At 38.7% G+C, this 17,808-nt stretch overlaps 1 protein-coding gene across 1 annotated transcript in view; it reads right to left on the bottom strand.

Annotated features, from left to right (window-relative positions):
• Positions 1–17,808, bottom strand: part of TMC1 (transmembrane channel like 1) — a 378,985-nt gene that overhangs the window by 272,537 nt on the left and 88,640 nt on the right. Inside the window, 1 exon segment of the mRNA XM_036856685.1 lies at positions 1,600–1,676. The gene's annotated coding sequence lies outside the window, so the exon portion shown is untranslated.

Genomic DNA, 17,808 nt, shown 5'->3' with positions numbered 1-17,808 from the left:
TGGACTTGAGGACATGGGGAGGGGGAAGGGTAAGCTGGGACGAAGTGAGAGAGTGTCATGGACATATACACACTACCAAATGTAAAATAGATTGCTAGTGGGAAGCAGCCACATAGCAGAGGAAGATCAGCTCGGGGGGAGAGGGAGGGTGGGAGGGAGACGCAAGAGGGCAGGGATGGGGGATATATGTGTACGTATAGCTGATTCACTTTGTTGTACAGCAGAAACTAACACACCATTGTAAAGTAATTATACTCCAATAAAGATGTTTTAAAAAAAAGAGATTTATTTTTTTTCCATATGGATACCTATTTACCCCAGAAACTTTTGTTTAAAAAAATTATCCTTTACCCACTGAACTACAATGTCACCTTCATCATGAATCAAGTGAACAGTCTATGTGGTTTTTGTTTTGGGACTCTGTTCTATTTGTCTATTACAACGCTTTATATCTGGTACTGTGTAAGTCCTCCAACTTTGTTCCTTTTCAAGATTGCCTTGGCTATTCTTGATCCTTTGTTATTTTCAGGTAAATTTTATAATTGACTCATTAATTCTCATATATAGAAAGAAAATGGGAATTTTATTGAATTTACAGGTCAGTTTGTGGAAAATTTGCACCTTTATAATATTGAGTCTTCTAACCTATGAACATGGTATATGTCCCTGTTTATTTAGGGTTACTATAGTTTCTTAAATATTGCACAGTATACTTTTAAAAACTGAAGATTTCATGTACAAATAAGGATTTTCAGCTTCTCTTGAAAATAAAAATGTCTGGCTGGCAGAACCAGTTTAATACTCCTGTGTGGCAACAATAGGCAGGAGCTGCCCACTGTAACTGGGACATGTGTTCTCCAACTCATCACAGTTCCTACCACAAACCCAATGCATGAATCTGGACTCACGACTGACTTCACTCATTTATTGTACCTGCTGGGCCACTAGCTATGGCTAAAAAATAAAAAATGAAAAAATAAGGAAGGAAAACAGTGAAAAATAAGGTTCATTTACTCATTCTTTCAATATTTATCGAATGCTAATTACGTGTCAAGCACTATGCTACATGTCGGGATATACCAATGAACAAAAACGACAACAAAACAGTTATTTTTGTGTTTTAACCCAAAGGCCTTTAATACCATCATTTTAATCAGAATTATAACAATGTTGAAAATTTTTAACAAGAAAATATTTTACATGGCAACCTTCATTCAGCCAATTAAAGGGAGTGTGGCTGATAGAAGAATGAGCACACAGAATGAAGACACAGGAAAAACCCCAAAAGAACATGGAAAAAGAGCCTGTAGCTGTTCTATCATATTAACCGATAAGTTCTCAAATACACCAGGACATCAGACCACTCTGGGTTCACGACATTCTCAAAATAACAGACACAAAATGCCCTGCTAAAATGAACAATGTGGACAAAGTCTTCGCTCCTAGGAAGCTTCCTTTCTACTGGCAGCATACTTCGGTTGGAAACAGACCAAGAAGTTCATTGAATTTCAATTTCAGGAATTTTGACATTATTCTCCTGCTAATGGGCAATCAGTGGAGTTTTGCTACCTGTTATTCTAGGTTTCTTAGAATACTCACAGAAGCCTGTTTCTTCACTGGATCCTAGGTTTGAAATAAATCAACCATGATCCTTAGCTCAGTGAGTAATTGGGTTTCTGTGAATAGGGAGAGAAAAGACGGGGAAAAAAATTTCACCATCCAATGAACTTTTAGAATACAAAGGGACAGTCCAGGGTGAGGGGTATTTATTTCTTTCACCAAGAACTCAAAGCACCTTTCCACTCAGCTCAGTTTGACTTTCCATTCTAGTCAGTAGTATAATATCAGGACGTGTGTGTGCACGTGTGTGTGTGTGTGTGTGTGTGTGTGTGAGACTGGGCAGGGAAAGAGACAGTGAAAGGGAAGTACAATCCAGTTGTTACTAATAGATTGCTAAATTTTCCCTCATGTAAATATATTTTAGCCTCTCTTTCTCCTGTGTCTTATGTCATGTCTTGGCATCCAATCAGCTCTACCAGAGGCAAGCCCATTAACTCTTTCAGCTCTCTAGTGTACCATTCAGACTTTTCAGTGCATTTCTGGTGCTCTACTCTCTAAATGGACCATACAAGGATTCTATTTAGTTCAATACACTAGTGATTCATAAAACAATTCCCTGAAGGTTTGAAAGTGTTAACCTGTAACCCTCTCTAAACATTTGGCTTAGTGCAAGGTATTGACTGAGAAAATGAGGAGAATAGAGACCAATATGTCATTAACTAGCACAAAATTCAGTGACATAAGCAAAAAACAGACAATATCATTTAGTATACAAAAGGAAAAACAAAGAACTCCAAGAAGTTTTTGTCCACAGTCACACAATAAGCTGACCTCAGAGCCAAAACTGTTTCCAGGTCTCCAAATGTTCCATCTGGAGCTCTGCCTATTGTTTCCTCCGAATCCAAACTCATGTAGGGAAGTGGTGGATGGAAGTGAGTGATGGGGCAGAGGTTAACACAAGAATCCTTGCAAGCCCTTCCAGGTCCAAAATTCTGTCTTTTTTTTTTTTTCATTTCTCTGAAAAGCAAATGCTGGTCTGTTGCACTGTAAAGCCCCCTTGAGATGAAACAGAATTTTAAGTAGAATCTGTAAAACAATCCCTTCCAAATTTCCTTCCTGGCCAGTAGTTACAGTCACCTCTGACCACACCAAACCCAGCATCCTTTCCACGTTTTACCTCAGTTCCCATCAGCATGTTTGCAACTTCCCATAGTTTATTTTCGTCTCTTTCCAGCAAACAAGGCCTCTTGTGAAATGAGAGGAGACAGCGTCAGCACACACACACTCGCCTGTTGGCTCGGCAGAAAACACCGCACAGAGCCAGGGAAGCCTGCGTGGAGGCTGCCAGGAGGCCACACAGCTAATTTCCATGCTGGTACTGCAGTTGGATTTCTTATGCGACAGAAGTCTCAAGTTTAAATCACTCTGTGGTTGGAAAGGAAGTTGAGAATAAAGAGGGTGGGGGAACTACCATGACTTTGTAATCCAACTGTGACCAACCTCTTCATTCTGAGGTCCAGAATAATAAATTTTGGAGCTGGAAATGGTCCACCTCACATCTTATCAATGAGAAGACTGAGGCAAACAGGGAAGTGACCTATACCAGGCCACATGACTCATGAGCTGCACAGTCAGTGGGTGAGGGCATTTCAAGTGTAAAGAACAGAAAGAGAGAGGCTCACATTACCTCAGAAAACGAGGATTTGTTTTAAGGATGCACGGGGCAGGGAACTTCCGTTGTAGCACAGACACACTTCATTGAGCACTAAACACTACAGGTACATAAGAGCAGCTCTAGTAAATATATCCCAGTCTGCTAGTTTCACAATGGCAAACACGCCTTAGACGTTGGCATCTGTCTGCCTGCTCCAGTCCTTTGCTATTGTGGGCACTAACTACTCTCTTCTCTGCCTTTGCTTTTACTGCTTTTGTTCATATGAACACATAACTCTTTATTCTCCTGCCTGCTTCTTAATTCCTTCTTCCCAGGGCTTCTGCTTCCTGTGCAGCCTTTCTGACTTATTTTCTATGTGTCTCCTGATTTCTGCCTACTGACACACAGCTGACTACCCTTGGATAGACTTACATTCAAGTTCTGGGAGGGAGGATCTGATGGGTTCACTTAGTAACTCTCCAGTAGGTCTACAGAGTTCTGTCACCAGACTTCAGGGTTATTACAGATGATGGCCACAGGAAGATGTCCTTCCCTGGTCAATCAGGATAGACTAGAGAGACAAAGCTGAGTAGTCACCTTTCCTCAGAATGGGGTTTTGGGCATGGAAAACACTTGGAGCATAATAGAGTCCTCCTCAAATTAGTGCTTTGGACTAGATGCCATGTCTCTCTCAGTTATGTAGCATACACAAGTAAATAAGAGAATATTTCTGGAGCCAGGCTGCCTGGTTTTAATCCGATCACCATTACTTTCTGGCAAGCTATGCTTTAGGAAAGTTATACAAGCTCAGATTCTTTACAATAGAGATTATAATATTGTCTGTTTTATAGGGTTCTGGGAAGACTGGGGTAATTTACATAGAATGTTTAGAAGAGTATCTAGTGCATAAGTGCTCGATAATGTTAGATATTATTGTTATTATTATTATTATACTGTTTCTTTTTCCACAGCACCTGTAATGGGTTTTTTGTTTGTTTCGTTTTGGCTGCACCACGCAGCTTGTGGGATTTCAGTTCCCCAACCAGGGATCGAACCCACACCCCTTGCAGTGGAAGCGCAGAGTCTTAACCACTGGACCGTCAGGGAAATCCCACCTGTAATGGTTTTAAAATAGATCTGTAAATTCTTTGACACTTTTTCCACACAAAAAAATGGAGTCTAATTCTTCTTCTTTGAATATGGTCCATTTTAGTGACTTTCTAAAGTGCAGAATGCAATAAAAGTGATGCTGCATGATTTCCAAGGCTAGATCAGGGAAGGCAATATAGTTTCTGCCTTGTTGGAATTCTTGCTATTTGAATTCAGCCATCTTCTTGTGAGGAATGCCATGACCCATGGAGAGGCCACGTCGAGGTGTTCCAGCTCTCAGCCTGGGCTAAGGTCTCAGTCAACAACCAGCATCAGCCACCAGATATGTTAGTGAATGAACCTCAGCTAACCTCGGCCTTCAGCTTTCAAGTCTTCTACCAAAGGTCTCAGACTTCATGGTGCAGAGTAAGTGATCCACTACAAGCCTTGTTTGAATTCCTGACCCACAGAATCTGTGAGCATCATTAACGGTTGATATACAGCACTTAGTCTGGAGGTAATTTAGGCAGTCATAATAAGTGGAACAGCCCCTTTATTTCTTTACCTCTATGACAGCACTGTTCATGGCGACATTTACAGGAATCAGGTGACATTAAACTATCTCTAAAGCTAGGCCTCTATACTGCAGTTCTTCTTAACCAGAGAGGAGATTATAATGGTCTAGGAGTTTTATTAAAAATGCATAACCCAGGTCCCATACCCAGACAGGCTGAACAGCAGATATGGGATAAAGACATGTGTAATTCGAAAATGTTCCTCATTTAACTCCAACAAACCTCCACAAGGGGAGACCACTGACATACCTAGTCCCCACAATGAGTCTGACCTCACCCATACTCAATAGGAGTTTATTGAAAATCTCTACATGTCTGGCTCTGCTGCCTGGAGCCCTAACAGGAAGACCACACTCCATTCTGGAAATGAATTAGAAGTAAATTTGGTATTTTTGGTGTGTAAGCTTCTCTTGATGCAATCCAGGTCAGGAATGGAAGATACCAAACTACAGCTTTTAATTGTGAATTTCTAATATATTAGCATCAATCCATCAATTCTTTCCTTCAAAATCTGGAGAGCTAGGAACGAGACAAAGATGTCCACTCTCACCACTTCTATTTTACATTGTACTAGAGATTCTCTCCAGGGCAGTCAGGCAAGAAAAAGAAATAAAAGGCATCCAGATTAGAAAGGAAGAAGTAAAACCATCTCTACTTGAAGGTGACCTGATTTTACATACAAAATCTGAAGAGTTTAACAGCGAGCCTTTCTGGGCTTTGAAGACCAAAAGGAGCTTCTCTCTAGCTCCCTCTCCCACTCCTCAGACTAGTGATTCTCAAATTTTAGTGTGCAAAAGTGAGTTGTTAAATAGGAATTCTTAAGCCCAACTCCCAGAGATTCTGATATACTAGCCTAGGAAACTTTAAAAAATCACCCCAGGAAGTCTAATGCAGGTGAATTTTATACCAGACTTTGTAAAACACAGACTTTGTAAATCTTTGAGAGGTCATTTAGTACAGTGATTAAGAGTGCAGTGTCTAGAACTCAGTTGCCTGGGTTCAATTCCTGGCTCTTCTACTTTTTGTGTGAACTTGCACATGACACTTAACCTCATTGTGCCTCAGTTTCTTCGACTGTAGAATAGGATTAATGATAGTGCCTACCTTACAGGCTTGATGCAAGCATTAAATGCATTAATGTATATGGAGCATCAGAATAACAAGTGCACTTATTGTCAATTATTTGCAGTAGGGGACTTACCTAGCTGTCCCTGGAAGCTAGACCTTGCCTATAGACAACTACAACAAGATTCTTACAGTGACACCAGTAAGTATGGGAAGAAGTACATTAGGTGCTGGTTCTCTGTCCATCTTTTTTTCTCTTCTCACTTTCCCCTGCCCCTCAGAAAAGCTGTGGCCGACAGACACATTTTATTAGAAATCAAATTAAAGGGACATCCCTGGTGGCACAGTGGTTAAGAATCCGCCTGCCAATGCAGGGGACATGGGTTTGAGCCCTGGTCCAGGAAGATCCCACATGCCGCGGAGCAGCTAAGTCCATGAGCCACAACTACTGAGCCTGAGCTCTAGAGCCCGCGAGCCACAACTACTGAATCCCACATGCCTAAAGCCCGTGCTCCGCAACAAAGAGAAGCCACCGCAGTGAGAAGCCCGCGCACCGCAACGAAGAGTAGCCCCCACTCGCCGCAGCTAGAGAAAGCCCGCCCGTAGCAAAGAAGACCCAACGCAGCCAAAAATAAATTAATTAATTAAAAAAAAAAAGGAAAGAAATCAAATTAAGGCATGAGCCAGTCAATCCTGCTAGAGTTTAAGTCCTTCTATGTCTTCAGGACCATTTCTAATCTCCCATTTGATCATCATAATTGGCAGGTTACCAGGGTTTGAGTCTTTTCCACCATTATTTTGATGTATGCTGTTGGTGAATTTGGGTTTCCTTTTTTTTTTTACAGTGCATTTCACCAAGAGTTCATTTCCAAATGCAAACATGAGAACTAATGTTCCTAAAACTTTATGACTCATAAAATGTACTTCTCTCCCTTCCCCCTCATTCATTAGCATGATAGCAAATCTTTAACAGATTGCCTTGCACCTAGGGAGGCGGCCCCCAGTGCTCACATAAATAATTTATACTGATCAACACTTGCTCAAATTAATGGAAATGATAATGCTGTAAAGAAAGCATTTTACTGTGTTTCAAGTCTATTCACCAGAGGAACATTATTAGTATTCCTAGATAGGCAGGGAACCTGATAGTTGAAAGTTCAAAAAAATCACAGTTTATTTTTTTTTTAACTTCTTGATAGTCAGCAAAGAACAGCATTTTCTTATAGTGCAAGGTCTATTATATACTAGGTACTCTTAATATCTCACTGGCAGAAATAGCTCTCTCGTATTATGGCGCTGCTGTAATTTTTCTATCAGCCAACAACTGTGGTTTCCTGAAGTAGCAGAACCTGAAAAAAATGCAGCAGCTCAGACAGAAGGAATCAGAGTGGGCTGGTGATTCACGTATCCTCAGGAAGAGGGTTGGACATGACCTCTGAGACACCTGTCAACCCTGTTTTCTGTTTTTCTACCATTCTACTCAAACGCTAATTTATAGTCAAATATCAGTCGTACCTCAAAAACAAACAAGATGTTTTCACTCCCTCTCCCCACTTCTCAATGTTTTGGCTTTAAACTTTCCCCCAGAAAGTTGATCATACATGTACACAAGTTAAATTTAAGTTACTTTATTCATGCAATTCTTTGAGGCCCATAACAGTTCTAGAATGTGTTTGGGTAGCATTAAAGAAAAACTCCAAACTAAATATAGCTCTGGAACTGAAGTCTGTATTTCACCTAGAGTGTAAGACAACACTATTTGCTCCTTGGGAGGGAGAAGAAAGGATGTATTATTGACCTTAAGTGACCTATTTTTGATCCTTTGTAAGCATGAAAAGTTGGCAGCTGGGTATTTGTGTGCTAAACTCCACCCCTTGTCCACATACCATATTTGGAGGAACTAGGAGGCACTTCCTATTTGGCGTTATGACCCAAGGCCAGAAACTGCAATTTAGGCAGAATTAGAGCAACAATATCTGCAGGTAGGATTGGCACCTCCTAAAAGCCATCATCCCCTGCTGCCAAGAAACTTAGAACCCAAAATTAGGCAGAGGGCAGTAGGGAAGCTGAGGCGTTTCATTAAAGAGACACAGCCCTTCTGTGTACCATGTATTGCTGTTTCAGCTCACCTTCAAAATTGCTCATGTATCCATGCCTGGCTTCCCTTCTCTCTCACACACACACCCTCCTGTGGGTGAGAGGAGTGGCTCAGACTCAGAATTAGAGTTCTTCGAAGTGGTGACATCATTACAAATCTAAGGAATTCTGTGAGCTGAACTTTCTAAAATTAATCCATCTAAAAGCTTAAACAGGGAATACCTATTTCATCTTGAAGGAGACTTTTCCCACTTTGCAAAATTACCTGGTTAATTAATTCAGGCCTGGTAGTAATAGAACTAATTTAAAACCAAAATATCCATCATGGAACAGAACTAGATCTGCTGTTTTTATCAAGGTAATTACCAGGATAATTGCCAAACTTTCCCTTGTTTTGTTTTATTCCATATAAACCAAGCCTGCTGGTTTATATGCACTATATATACATATATCCTTGTATTAATAAACAAATGTGTTGAGAACAAATTTATAGTCAGAAATTTCCCTCCCAGAAGTAAGGATAAGAAAGAAAACAAGAGCTGTGTTCCCAATCCAGGCTGCTGGCTTTATGTAAATTAATGAAAACTTTATTTAAAAACCTATGTCCTGGGACTTCCATGGTGGCACAGTGGTTAAGAATCCGCCTGCCAATGCAGGGGACAAGGTTCAATCCCTGGTCCGGGAAGATTCCACATGCCGTGGAGCAACAAAGCTCATGTGCCACAACTACTGAGCCTGTGCACCTAGAGCCTGTGCTCCACAACAAGAGAAGCCACCGCAGTGAGAAGCCCATGCACCACAACGAAGAGTAGCCCCCGCTCGCTGCAACTAGAGAAAGCCCGTATGCAGCAATGAAGACCCATTGCAGCCAAAAATAAAAATAAATAAATAAATTTTTTTAAAAAAACCCTATGTCCTTATTGTACCTCTATTCAGAGGGTTTCTATATATTGTAATAAAACCTTTTTATGGCAAATATCGACAAAATAATAAATTGATAAATGAGTGAAAGTTAGGATGATTATACAATTTCAAGCCACTTCCAAGGGTGACTGAAGTTTGACAAATTCCCTCCTTCCCATCTATGAAAGGATTTGGGAAGGTGTTCTTCCCCTTCCAGTATGGCTCTTCATCCTGTGAGTCCCAAGGAGCTGGGCTATTGGAGTTCCTGAACAGGTATCCTTCAGTTACACCTGGCTGTTGAGCTGGCCTGAGACTCCTGCAATACTTCTTAACTCTGAGTCACCATCCACAAACTCAATGACTAATACACCATGCTAAAAGGAAGTCTTAGAGAATTTTCTTCAAAGCGAGGGCCTCAAACTCAAATACCCACAGGAACCAGGGAGGTAATGTACAGCAATGAGGGAGAAGGGGACAATTTGGAAAGTATGAGCCCCAGTTATTTCTGTAGTCTCTCCCTAACTCCATCCAATTTTTGCCATGAGAGACTATAGGCTCGATATTGCTATGTTTCCTCATTTTTAAGAGACCTCAGAAATCTGCTTTTATTGATATTTGCTGATTCATAAATATTTACAACGAATTTGGGATTTTGTAAAACATTGTGCTGGGAAATCAAAACACACCTGTGATAATAATCACCAGTTTATGATCTGTGGTTTATAGTGTCATCCTCTGCACACGTAGACACACATGGGCACACACGTGTGCATACCCACCCACCTATAAACAGCGATAGATCCTGGGAGTTGAACTGGTCAAATTTCAATCATCCTTGGAAACAGCTTGAAATTGTATAACAGTCCTAAACTTTCATTCATTTATCAATTTATAATTTTGTAGATATTTGCCAGCAAAAGATTTTATTATAATTTATAGAAAAACACTGAACATAGATACAATGAAGACATAGATTTTTTTAAAATTTTAATTGAAGTATAGTTGATTTACAGTATTGTGTTAGTTTCAGGTGTACAGCAAAGTGATTTGGTTATACATATATTCTTTATTTTTTTATTCTTTTCCACTATAGGTTATTAAAAGATATTGAACATAGTTCCCTGTACTATACAGTAAATCCTTGTTGTCTATCTATTTTATATAAGATAGTATGTATCTGTCAATCCCATACTCCTAATTTTTCCCTCCCCCCCTCTCCTTTGGTAACCATAAGTTTGTTTTCTATGAGACATAGATTTTTAAATGAGGCTTCCATTCATTTACTAAACTATGAACTCCAATAAGAAAATCCTATTTAAAGATGGAATAATTTTATTTATACAGTTTATGTGTATAAATAAAATTATACATGTACAACCAAAAAAATTGTATCTATTCACCAAAAAGTAAAGAATGTTCTCTCATCCAAAATTTTGTTTATTCTCTGTAATTACTAGAATCAGAGTTTGAGCCAGAGAGCCTGAAATAACACGGAGAGCAGTCAGTGTCGTCACCTGTGTGAGGTAAGCAGTTAGTCACAGCAGACAATTGCCAGGGTGTATCCGTGATGACAAGCTTATGGATGTGTATTATTCCACAATGATTTTTTTTCAGGTACGAGCTGACTTCTGATTACATATCATATTAAAACTTCCATATTATATATCTTATTAAAACTGTCAAGCTAAAAGAAGTCTTCAGTAATCAATAAAGCCCTTACTGAACTGGAAGATAAAGAAGGGATTCTTAAGCAAAACAACTTCCTAGGACAGACAAGTAAGTTCTGTCCTGATTTTTAGTTCGACACAAATACCTGTTCTTTGGGGGAAAAAAAGATGAATTTAATGTTCAAATACATATTCATTGTGGATTGAGAGTGTAATATAGACGCAAGAGACAATCCATAGAGTGTTTATTATAGCCTTGAATAGTCAGTATGCAATGCTGGTATCTTTTTCCTCCCCTCACAAACAGCAGACTTCATTCTCCTATAGAGATTGTTGAAAGGGTTTTCAGTGTTCTGAGAATTGGGAGTCATTATGGGATGTCTGTTGAAAATAGTTGCTTACTCAGAATAAGCTGAAAGCAAACAGTTATTATTTCCAGTCTAAATCATTCTAATGGGATTGGGTCAATCAGTCTCTTTCCTTGATCTTTATATTGAAAATGTTTTCCTTTTTCTCTCACTGAAAACTTCTGTTGCTTAAAAGCATTTGCAAACTCCTGGCGAACCTGTGTGAGCACCACGATTACAAACTCAAGGCTAGGCGTCAATGCTATATATCATGAAATAGCTGCTTAAAATCAGAGATGCTGCTTGGACTGAATTAGAAGAAGGAAGTTTTGTTTCCAAATTCACCATTGTCGTTCTTCTTCCTTCATGGATATTCATAAACCAGTTTGTCTCTTCAACTGTGAGGCAATCACTACTAGCTCTTTCTAAAGGATTTGGAAAATATCTCTACTACATTGAGGTGGGCTTTGAAATCTGAAAGATTTGGAATCATGTCCTGCTTCTGCCTCTTAGCAAGCTGAATGCTCTTGGGCAAAACGCTGAACCCCTCTGAGGCTTTGTTTTCCTATCTGGTAGATATGGTATCAATATCTACTTTTCAGGCTTGTTGTGAGATTGAAAAAAGAAAATGCTTGTAAAGAGTTAAACACAACAGAAAACATTTTAAATAAATATTTTAGGACAAAAGCAGTTTCAGTTTGTTAGAATGTGGGCGACAGAAACAACTTCCCAAGAGCGGTCAATAAAGACAACCTTCAGAGGAAATTCTTGAGTTCTTAAAGTTGGTTATTTCCATTCACTTGTAAATAATTCTCATTCGTGCTTACTACGTTCAAGGAGACTCTGAGCAGGGAGTGAGAAAAGAGGGAAAGGAGAGATGTCTAGATAGCTGAATCAGTTCCATAAAGAATTTAAACTCTAGTAGTAAACTAGGAGATAAGACTTGCCAGCAAATGACTATAAATCAGAACAGAAAGTCATCCAGGCCGTAATAGAGGCAGAGCTAAAGAGCAATGACAGCTGGGTGGAGGAGGAGATTATTTTGCCTCTGAATTGTTTCCTTTTACAGTCGTGATTCTGATTCTGAAACCTATAGCAAAGCCCACCCTCTAAAATCATTTTTTTCTATCAGATGATTCCAGAGAATTTTAGAATTCAGCTACATTTTTTAACAGTTTGTGGTTAGAACACCTTCATTTTACAGATGAAAAAACATGGGCCCCTGAAGATGAATTAAGTAACCAAGTTAGGGTAGGGTCAAAACAAGAAGTACTGTGTTTCTCCTGCTTCAGACAACCCATAAGTTCTCTTTGTCTGAGTCAGCTGGAAATACCCTTTGAACAATTCATGTCTCTTCTATCAGAGGAAGAGAAAGTTCAAGTTGCAAATAAGAAATTCTACAATACTTTGAACTTCAGGCTTTTCCATATCTTTAGTCCATCTGCCCTTCTCCACTCTTTTTTCTCCAGAGATTTTCATTTCTGCCTAGAACACAGGACTTTCTTTCGATAATTTATTGTCCGACAGGCAAACCCAGATATCCCTGGGCTAATGGCTTCCTCCTTCCTTCCTCTGTCCTTCCTTCCTTTTCCTTTCTTCTTTCCATGTCTTTCTATGACACTGGACTTTGATCCAGTGTTCTTAGATTGACCAAAGATCCTTGGAGTCCAAATGTGGCAAAAGGTCTGAGGGAGTCTTGAGCAAAGTGGATTCTCAGCAGTATTCAGGATAGAGAGAGACCAGTGAGTAGCAAGACTTTCCTAAAGCCTTCATGAAACACTCTGAACTCTTGGCCCAAAACTGAAGGAGGTGGGGAACCCAAGAATCATTGAGATTGAATTTCCTACCCAGTCCACACCAGAGTCAAAATTAAATAGAAAGAAAGGAAAAAGGAAAAAACAAAGAGTGGTAGGAAAGAAAAAGGAAGAAAGGCAGTATTTCTTGCATACTTAAGATGTAGGCTGACATTCATTGATAATTATACTTTATTCACACAGTGATGTAGTGATGATATTATCTTTATAACTCATAAAGAAGGTAGTTTTCATTCAATACCTACAGAGCAATTGACCTTAGCCAGAATAAAGGTTCAATAGCTACCATGATTGAGCATCTACCAGGATCTTTATCTGCATTATTTAATTCTATCTAATTATCAGAACAGCTCTATAATATTGGTGTTATTATCCCTATTTTAGAGATGAATACAACAAGGCTCAAGAAGTTCAAGTAATTTACCCAAGATCACACAGATAGTAAGTGGGGGCACTGGGATTAGGATCCATGTCTGTCAGGGGCTATAGTTTATACCCTTTCCCCTGAACTGTTCTGCTGCCTGAGATTGTGTACTAGTCAAGGTACAGTGACTAGAGCTCTTAATGGAAGTTGGGATACTTAAGATTTACTCCAATTTATATTCCTTATTGTTCTTCAGTCTTTTCCAAAGACTTTGACTCTCATGTCTCCTTTTGTTCATATGTGTTTCTTCTATTGTGCTAATTCACTATCTGATCTTGACCACAATCCCATCTCAACTCATGGCCTCCCATCAACACTTTCCTATCATCTGACCCCAGGCCCATCCTGGGTTTGTTTTTGTTATTCTTGTCTGGTGCTGACAGCTCACACTCCACTGTGTAGCCCTGAAGAGATAGTGAGTGTCAAGGCAGGCTTTCAGAGAAGACTGAGATGACCACAGGCTGCAGTGATCAGGGAATGCTCCTGTTTGAGGGATGTTTGATGGGAAGAGATCGTTAAGTGGAAAAGAGGGAGAAGACCATTGTATTTAGGAAGGAAGAGAGTAAAACACATGAAAATTAGAATGTGAACATTAAGTAGAGCACACTTAATGTAGAAGTAGAGAATTAATCTTGATAATAGTCAGAGATTACTTTGGGTAGGTGGGTTAGGATTAACTGTGAATTGTCTGAATGTTTTAAGATTTAAATTTACCTGTCACTGTTGTACAGTATGTTTAGAAATAGAAAAGAATGAAGGCAAAAAAAACAATGATTGTTAACTGAGAAATAGGTAGGATCCAAAATAACTCCACAGATATAAGCCATGATAACTAGGAGGATGACTGGGACCAAAGGAAGAACCAAGGAATTCAAGAGGCAGACACTATTTGCAAAGAATATGAATTTTTATTTACCCATGATGAGTCTGGGATAATTTGGTGATGTTCTAGTGAAAACACCATCAAGAAGTTAGAACTGCAGGATCAGAATTTGTGAAGTTGGTCTAGGTAAGATTATCCACACAAAAGTGAGATTTAACTCCATGACAACAGATGAGCTAACCAAAAGAATAGCAGAGGCAAAATCAGAATTGATTAGCACAATCTGGAATGCATTTATACCCACAACAATTAATTAATGACTACAGTATTCCAGGACCAGAATAGATAAAACCAATTTGGGGGGTGTTAGAATAGACAAGCATATCTGGTTAAAAAATATTTAAACTTTTTAAGTTTTTAACTGTGGTAAAATATACATAATGTAAAATTTTACCATGTTAACCATGTCCTTGAGGTTCACATGTGTTGTAGCCTATTTCAGAATTTCCTTCCTTTTTAAGGCTGAATAATATTCCATTGTATGTATAGACCACATTTTGTTTATCCATTCATCTGTTGATGGACACTTGGTTACTTCCACCTTTTGGCTACTGTGAATAGTATGGCTATGAACATGATTGTACAAATATCTCTTCAAGACCCAACTTTTGATTCTTTTGGGTATGTACTCAGAAGTGGAATTACTGGATCATATGATAATTCTATTTTTAATTTTCTGAGGAACCTCCATACTGGTTTCCAAAGCAGCTGCACATTTTACATTCCCATCAACAATGCACAAGTGTTCCGATCTCTTCACATCCTTGCCAACACTTGTTATTTCCTATTTTTTTGATAGTGGTCATTCCAATGTGTATAAGGAGGTATCTTGTTATGGTTTTGATTTGTATTTCCCTGATGATTAGTAATGTTGAGCATCTTTTCATGTGTTTATTGGCCATATGTATATCTTCTTTGGAGAAATGCATATTCAAGACCTTTGCTCATTTTTTAATCAGGTTGTTAGTTTTGTTGTTGAGCTTTAAGAGTTCTTTATAATATTCTGGATATTAACCCCTGATTATCATATCAGATATATGATTCTAAAATATTTTCTCCCATTATGTGGGCTGCCTTTTCATTCTGTTGACTGTGTCCTTTGATACACAGAAGCTTTTAATTTTAATGTAGTCCAGTTTATCTATTTTTTCTTTTGTTGCTTATGCTTTTGGTGTCATATCCAAGAAATCATTGCCAAATCCAATATCATGAAGCTGTACCTTGTTAATTTTCTTAAAAACTTTATGAGGTATAATTTATACATCATAAAATCTGCTCATCACAAGTATACAGTTCAGTGATCTTCATTAAATTTATACAGTTGTGCAACTATCACCCCAATCCAGTTTTAGAACATTTTCATCACCCCCAAAAGATCCATTATGCCAGATTATAGTCAATCCCAGATCCCATCTCCAGCCCTAGGCAACCACTGATCTATTTTCTGTCTCTATAAGTTTGCCTGCACCTGACTAAATTTTAAAAGTTATTTTCAAGTAAAATTGAAAGAAAGAAAAGAAAGAAAAAAAGAAAGAAAGGAAGGAAGGAAGGAACTAAGGAAGGAAGGAAGGAAGAAAGAAAGAAAGAAAGAAAGAAAGAAAACCTAGCATTTCACAGAATTTGGTGGCGGGGGGAGTATCTCACATAATCCCCCATCATGCTTTTACACATTTCTTTTCACTCTTCACCATTTTGCTATCAGGTTTTATTTTTATTTTAATCTTTGTTAAAAGCAAATTTGAAAATCAATGTTGTTGGTAAGTGGCACACTTAAAATGTTATTAGAATGCTATTTAGTCCCTAGAGTGTATCTCCTATCACTGAATCTAATTTCCTTCTAAAATAAGGCATGACATTTCCACTAAGGCACCCAGGTGAGTTATATGCCTGTCCTAATCAACAGCCACCTGTCATGATCTAAACAGGTTTCTGGGTTGTTTATATTCCTTCTTCCTCCCTCCCATCTCAAGCCTGAGCCTTTTACTCTTCAGTACCAATCACATGTACTCTTCACACACTACAGCCTGTACTGGGTGGAATTCAGAAGCCTCAGTTGAAAATTAAACATGCTGAAAGTGAATTCCTTGAGGCCTTGGTATGTGGAGGCCCACACCCATGTTATCTTTCACGTTGAATTTCTTCCAAAACAAGTTTTTTTCTAAATGTTAAGGAAGAAGGAAAAGGAATTTTTTTTTTTTAAATAGGAAGGTATTTTGGTTCATTTTGGTGAGCAAATAATGTCTCTGATACCCAAGTCAAATTCAGAAAAGCCTGATTTTTTTTTTTAAAAAGCACACGTAACACTGTAGAGACAGATTTTAAATTTAATTTCCTGAGGTGATAAGGTCAAATTCTGAGCTATGGGTTTTCTAAAAAGGTCAACTTCAGATTAAGAGCTTTGCGAAGCTAGTCCATGTGACATGTTGTTTTAGTGAGTTTCAATTGAGGATGATGTTCTTTAATAGAGAGAAACCACTTCATTTTAGTGTCAGGGGAACAGGATTAGAACTTGAATTATATCATGTCAAAGCAAGATAATAGTGTGGGAGGGTATTATTACAGAGCAGGTTATGTTTGTGGCTTGACAAGTTACCCCACATCCATATCATCTTTGTATGTTCAACTCAAAGAAAACTAAGTAGGGAATAAATGCCTTTGGCTACAGGCCAGAGAGTCTCCAGGAAAAGAAAATACTTAAAACCCAAACCCTGATGAGTTTCACCATTATTTAAGGATCCTAACTGAGATCAATGAGTAGGTAAACCCTCCAGGGATGTTCTCCCAAAGGAGGAACTTACCTTAAGAGAGGGTGACAATGGGCCAGTGGTCTGGTCTCAACAGCATTACCTGAATAATTCTCAGGGGCATTCTTGATACAGTGTATAACTGAGATAAACAACCTCTCCTGGCCTAGGTCCTCCAGTACTACGGAAATGCTTTTATGAGCAGTTATGCCTCTTAATATAATGGTAAGCAGTTTCATTGAATTACCAGGCATAAAATGAGATAGAGTGATCATAGCCAAGTAGGGCAGTGCAGGGATACTTCTCTACCTCCCTCCCCTGCACACTGGTCCTGAGAAGTTACTGCCAAACCATTGCCATGAGGTTATCAGGGGACTGTAAAAGGCTGCTTGTTTTCAACAGAGCCCTGTGAGATTGGCTTCTTCAGTTCTCTCTCTGGCAGCAAGCTTGGCAATGTTTCCTCTCTGAACTGTATACCAAAACACTTGTTTTTGCAATAAATAAAAAATAAATTATACAAGTTAAAACATTATGACATAGATTTTTATGTTTAGGTCATAACTAAAGAGGAACTCCTTTCACCATGCAAGAGATGAATTAACAAAAGCATGCACTCTTGTTCTAAGCATCTTTGATATAGCAGAGTGACCTCCAGGTGATAATTTAACCTGTATTAGAATTTTTACTCTATATTAAACAGTCTCCTATCCATGGAGTGGACAATTTATCAAGAAGGAGTAAAAGACATTCTATCTCCATTCCCAAGAAAGGGAAATGGACAGATTCTTACGTTTCTGAAGCCCAAGTCCTTCTTAATGGTCCTTTAAACTTCACTGTGGAAGAAGGTACCATTTATTTTAGAAAGATGAAGAAGGAAAGATGCCCTCACCCTAAGAAGATTCTAGAATTCAAAAAAGGGAGAGTGGTTGTCATCTCAGAAACAAGGAGATGCTTAGACATTCTTTCGTTGGGTGAAAGACCTTGTG

This window comes from Balaenoptera musculus, chromosome 6 (genome assembly GCF_009873245.2).
Source record: "Balaenoptera musculus isolate JJ_BM4_2016_0621 chromosome 6, mBalMus1.pri.v3, whole genome shotgun sequence".
NCBI classification, from domain to species: domain Eukaryota; kingdom Metazoa; phylum Chordata; class Mammalia; order Artiodactyla; family Balaenopteridae; genus Balaenoptera; species Balaenoptera musculus.
The sequence above is the reverse complement of the archived record's forward strand: the minus strand, read 5'-3'. Positions and strand labels throughout refer to the sequence as shown.